The sequence below is a fragment of the Xiphophorus maculatus genome, chromosome 8 (assembly GCF_002775205.1).
Source record: "Xiphophorus maculatus strain JP 163 A chromosome 8, X_maculatus-5.0-male, whole genome shotgun sequence".
Lineage (NCBI taxonomy): Eukaryota > Metazoa > Chordata > Actinopteri > Cyprinodontiformes > Poeciliidae > Xiphophorus > Xiphophorus maculatus.
In genome coordinates this window covers 3,751,143-3,757,138 of record NC_036450.1, presented here as the reverse complement: position 1 = coordinate 3,757,138, position 5,996 = coordinate 3,751,143, and the positions used below count along the sequence as shown (strand labels likewise).

The 5,996-nt window shown below is 42.6% G+C and overlaps 1 long non-coding RNA gene across 1 annotated transcript; it reads right to left on the bottom strand.

Moving 5' to 3' along the window:
- Positions 1-4,173: 4,173 nt before the first annotated feature.
- On the bottom strand, positions 4,174-5,627 carry LOC111609448. The gene is made up of 2 exons (XR_002753125.1): positions 5,000-5,627; positions 4,174-4,736 (listed from the first exon to the last, which is right to left on the bottom strand). It is a non-coding gene; the product is annotated as an uncharacterized LOC111609448 (long non-coding RNA).
- Between the last annotated feature and the right edge of the window lie 369 nt (positions 5,628-5,996).

Below are 5,996 nucleotides of genomic sequence, written 5' to 3'. Positions count from 1 at the left end.
GTGACTGCCCACTTAAGGGCCAAGAACTCAAGCTTTTGAGCTGGGTACTTTCTCTCACTCTTGGAAAGTCCTCGACTTGCAAAAGCTATGACTCGAGATTGACCATCTTGAACCTGATATAATGCAGCCCCAAGGCCAACAGTGCTGGCATCTGTATGTAGGACATACGGAAGTTGGGGGTCTGCAAATCCCAAGACTGGAGCTGATGATAGCTTTCTTATTATATCATCAAAGGCTCCCTGACATTGGGATGTCCACCGCTGACCAAAGGACTCCTTTGGGTCGCGATACTCTGAACCTGCATTTACCTTCTGTCTCTTGTTCAACTTTCTGAGTGGTGGATAACCGGAAGTTAGTTCATTAAGGGGCTTTACAATAGTAGAGTACCCCTGAATGAACCGTCGGTAGTATCCAGCAAATCCTAAAAAGGATTGAAGCTCTTTAAGATTTGTGGGGATTGGCCAGGTCTTTAAGGCCTGAACTTTCTCTGGGTCGGTTTCAACACCTCTCTCAGAAACAATGTGGCCAAGGTATTTTACTGATGTTTGAAAGAATTTGCACTTTTCTGGTGCCAGTTTCAACCCATATGTCATCAGTCGTTCAAAGACACGCTGCAAGCGCTGTTCATGTTCTTCCAGTGATGATGAGAAAATGATCAGGTCATCAATGAACACTAAAACTTCCTTTAGGTTCATATCACCAACACACTTTTCCATCAGTCTTTGGAAGGTTGAAGGCGCATTTGTTATTCCTTGGGGCATCCTGTTGAATTCCCAGAATCCAACTGGACACACAAATGCGGTCTTATGCTTGTCTGCTTCTTCCATTTCGACCTGGTAGTAACCTGACTTGAGGTCTAGGACGGAGAACCACTTAGAACCAGCAAGTGCAGTGAAAGCATCTTCCAGTTTTGGAAGAGCGTAGGCGTCTTTAATGGTCTGTAGATTCAGCTTTCTGTAATCTACACACAGACGAACAGAACCATTCTTTTTGCGAACCACAACGATTGGGGAAGCGAATGGGGACTCAGATTCCCGGATGACTCCAGAATCTAGGAGTTCCTGTAGATGTTGTCTCACAGCATCCACATCATTGGGGTGTATCGGGCGGGCTCTTTGCTTAAAAGGCGTCTCATCACTGAGCTTGATTCTGTGTTTTACCTTATCAGTATGGCCAAAATCCAGGTCATTCTGAGAGAAAACGTTTGGCATGGTGTTTAACATTTTTGTTATTCGGTCTCTCCATTCAGTGGATAAGGGTGAGTCTCCAAAATCAAAGCTTAGCTCTCGGGAAGACTTTGCTGGAGACTGAGAGCAGTCTAGCTCACTGGCAGCATGTTCTTTGTGTAACACTTGTACTACAGCATTAACATCTGCCACAATAGTTTTGGGGGGAATGACAATGTCATGATTGGTGTCATTTCTCAGTACGACAGGAAGATGACATGAGCACTTGCTTGGTAAAGTTACTGCAATCGCTGAAACGAGTAAGCCATTCGGTAGAGAAGAAGCTGATGGTTGCTCAAGAATGACATCTCTTTGAATGTTCAAATGATCAACATGAACAAAAGCTTCAACAACAGCGGTCTGCCTTGCAGGGACAACTCTAGGCAACTTGCCCGTTAGTTTTGCACAACCAAGGCTGCTGTAGTTAAGCTCCCTTTGTCGTATCTCAAGTATTTTGAGAACAGCCTGATATCCATTCATCAAAGGCTGAAAAGATGAACGTTTCTGGTAATCAGCATAAAGAACGTCAAGTGTGTTTGTGCCTATAAGCACCTGTTCATGGGCTGCAGAGCGAAGGTGTGGAATAATCAAGGCCAAAGTATTAATTTCAATATCAGAGCCAACAAACTCTTTAGGAAAGGTGATGGTAAGCTCAACATATCCTAAATAGGGAACAAACTGGCCATTAGCACCCTCCACTTCAAGCAAATCATTTAAAGAATGAATGGTCAGATCAGAAAGGTGTTCTTCATAAAAGGACTGGGGCACAGTTGTGACTTGTGAACCTGTGTCCAGTAGACAGTTTGTGTCTTTCCCTGCAATGGATACTTGAGCTGTGGTTTTAGTTCCCACAAGGCCATGTGGTAATTTTGACCCTTCTACCTCAACACTCTTGACAACAGATTTCATGGTTTTGGGACTGGAGTTTTGTAACTTTGCTCCCATACGTCCCTCTATGGGAGCCGACACTAGTTTAAATGTGTCTCACTTTGAGAAGCATTAGAGGCTTCCCAAGCAGCCTGCTTTTCTTTTAGCTGTTTTTTCTTAGCTGCTACTAGGGAAGGATTTGGTGCTTTATCACAAACTGAAACAACATGGCCATCCTCTCCACATTGGAAACAGTACCAGGGACGTGGTCTGCCATTTGCTTTAAATGTGGAGGGATGCTGATGGGCTGTTTTTGGTTTCACCACATGGGCTTCATGTGTGACACTTAGAGGAACAGACTTTGCTTTTTGTTCCTTAGGTTGTTTTGGCTTTTGGCCTGCGGACACCATGCTCTTCACCTGAACGCTGAGGTCAGCAATTTGTTGCTTGAGCATCTCAAAATCGGTTTTATTTATCAAATCAATTGTGTCATGTGCAATATGTACTTGTGACATGGCACGCTGCCTGCTGGGGTTATGGCCAGACTTAGCATGGCCAAAATGCTGTCGCATGCGAGTCATTTTTGCAGCCTGTTTATCTTCTTCTGTCCTAAGAAGGAGCAACAGTTCTGCAAAGGTAGGTGGTTTTTCTTTCTTTTGTTCCAACTGAAGATCGACTATTAAAGCGTTTTCCCAACAACCTCTGCAGAACTGCTTTAAAAGCTGTTGGTCAAACTCATGAGCGGACACACCACCACGTCTCATTGTTTTGCTTAGAGCAGTGTGCAGTCTCTGCAGGAAAACAGAAGGTAGCTCTCCATCATTCTGGAACGTGCTCATGAACCTAGCATAAAGCTCGTCACCATCTTCAACTGTACCGTAAGCGGAGTCAAGCAACTTGAGATAAGTTGAGGGACTAGACTGTGGGCTCAAATGTTTGATCATTTCAGAAGCAGGAGGAAGAAGACTGTCTAATATACGATGTGTGCAATGCAAGTCTGACACAGATGGGTCTCTGACAAGAATTTCAACACTTGCACGCCATGTATCATAATCTGCTTCATGGCTTGGACGTGGACTCTTGCCTGAAAAAGCTCTGAGTCTACTGGGTGAAGCAAACTGGGGTGAGTTATCATTGCTGCGCACCACATGCTCAACCACCACTCGCTGAACTGCAGGTGGGTTAACATCGATTAGGGGCATAGCAGTGGATGCAGATGAAACAGAAAAAGTCTGTGGGGGGTTGAGATCAATCAGGTTTTTACTGGAAATGGAAGGGGTATGAGGCTCACTTGGATCACTTGCCGGTGTCAAAATCATGGATTTGGTAGGCGTCACTGGTTGAGGGTTTTCAGAAGATGAAACATCTCTTTGGCTAGTTGAGTCTTTTCGTGGGGTTGGACTCTGTGAAGCTGAGGATTCTGGATCAGTCTCAGGTGATTGGGCAAAAATACTTTCTGCAGATGAAACCAGATTTTTAAGTTCCTCCTTCAACATTTCCCCTAATGAATTTCCACTCAGCCTGGCAATTTCAGAGAGCTGTTCCATGTACATCTTAGTAGCTTTGCTTCTGGCATCTAATGTGTAGACACTTCCTAAAGCCTTTAACTCATACACAATGCCTGCTTGAGTCGTGCTTGGAAGCTGAAGAGGCAACAATGGCTCTAATGTCTGCATGGCAGTCTCATGTGAAAACTCAATAATCATGTTTTTATGGAAATCTGACTTAGGATCATCTAAGCGAATGTAACGATTAATGGACCCATACTTCTGGAGAAAGGTGGACACTTCCTCATCTGTCTCTGACCCTGTTAAACCACTAACAACCACAGAATGGGAAATTTGCACGGACTCCCGGAGTACCACATCCATTTTTCTTTTCAGAAAAAGTACTTGGGACGTTCAAACAACAGGGGTAAGATGTCTGACACTTAAACACACACTCTAGCTCCTGGCTGGCTCGCCAAAGCTTCCTCTGTAACACAGATGAGAAGGGTATTTTATATATTAGATGAATGGGCCAATAGGTTCGACTATCGGAGCATAGTGGGGTGTTTAAATGACACACAAAGGCAGTTAAATGAATTTAAAAAAAACAACTGGCTTTAGTGACATAAACCATGAAATTAACAAACAGTTATACAAGACACACAATTATGAAAATAAAATTACACACAATAAAATACAAAAAATAATACAAATACTTGGCCAAGTGCTAGTTCTCAGTTTTGAATCTTTTGGGTGCACCCTGGTGATCTGAATTCTAAATCGTAATAGGCAATAGATCAATCAATTCCAGTTCCAATTAGGTTCAGCTCAACACCATTCACATGAGGAGAATTTCCTACACAGCAGTTTGTTACAAGGTACCAAATAAAAACCAGTCCAAAAGGTGAGATCAGAAATTCCAGGATTAAACAATAAAAAGAAAAATGTCAGTCAGTGGTCTCACTCCTAACCAACTGTGTGTGAAGATGTGAGTGGTACTAGCCTACCACACCGCGGGGTGCAGCAGGACTCCAAACGGAAAAGAAGGAATCCAGGAATCCAGTTCTTTCTAAGTCCAGGTGGGAAGGCTCGCCATCAAAGTCACAGGAGGAATCCACCTCAGGAACAATCCAGCATAAACAAAAAAAAACCTGACCTGTCAACAGACAGGACCAGCAGAATCATAGGATTTTATTAAGCTGTTCTAGCTTTAATCCTTAAATCATGTTTCTGTATATTTGACATCAATTACTGTAAATTACAAAAGCATTTCTTCAAACAATATTAAACATTACATTTTATCCAAAATCAGTAAAAGTTTACATTTTAATAATCAAATAGTTCAGATAAACAATATTATTCAACAAAAATGTGATAAACAGAACAAAAACCCAAATGAAAGGCACAGAATATGCTCACCGATCTCAATGCGACACGTTAGGGACAACAATATGGTGGCTCTCAGTCCGGACCCGTGAGGCACTAGATAGTGTAATAAGGCATATTTTCCATGCTTTAGCCTTGATAATATGAGCTATCATTGTGAACAAAGTAAGAATATAACGTAAATTAGGTTTTACCTTCAACTGAACGGAGAACAAGATGAACTTAAAACGTTAGCCTAGTAGCCGTTAGAGCTAAACCAGTAGCCGTTGGCCGTTAGAGCTAAACCAGTAGCCGTTGGCCGTTAGAGCTAAACCAGTAGCCGTTGGCCGTTAGAGCTAACGAGTCAGCTCTAACGGTGTTCAGGAGAAAAAGTGAACTTGTCTTTCCTTTTCTTTTTTTCACTTCACGCGTCCAGCTTAGAAGTCGGATGATCTGGGAAAGCGTTTGTTTGGAGTTGTATAACTGTTTTAAAACAGAGACTCTCACGCTGCCCAGCTTAATCGTTTCCGGATCTCTCTCGCTTACACACTCAATGTTGCGGAAGGGCGGGTCCTGCAGCGGCAGTCCGAATTCTGATTGGTTTAAACTCACTGGAAGCTAAACTTCCTATTGGCTAGGTAGACCACCTAGCTTCCCTAACCTCCGTTTCTTAAAGAGGCATCCCCATTTTATGTGGGTTACATCACCATCTTGGTTTTTTCACAATTAAAGTTTAACTGACTGCTTAGAATAAAATTTTAATAATCAACAGGGGACTACAGGTGGTAAAATATTCATTAATAACCAAACTGATCTGAAAATAAGTCATGGCATTCAATTTCAAGCAACCAGCATGCCGATGTGAGTGAGGCATCTGACTAGAATGCAGGTATTATTGTACCAGTGTATGATATTTCTGGCTTAGCTGGTGATTAAACTGTGTTTTACATGGTTAAATATGTCATAAGGTGATGCTGACATAATCCCTCCCTTGCCTAACAAGCAGATATGCAATAGTGTGACTTGAGTGGGGGGGACCAGTTACATTTAC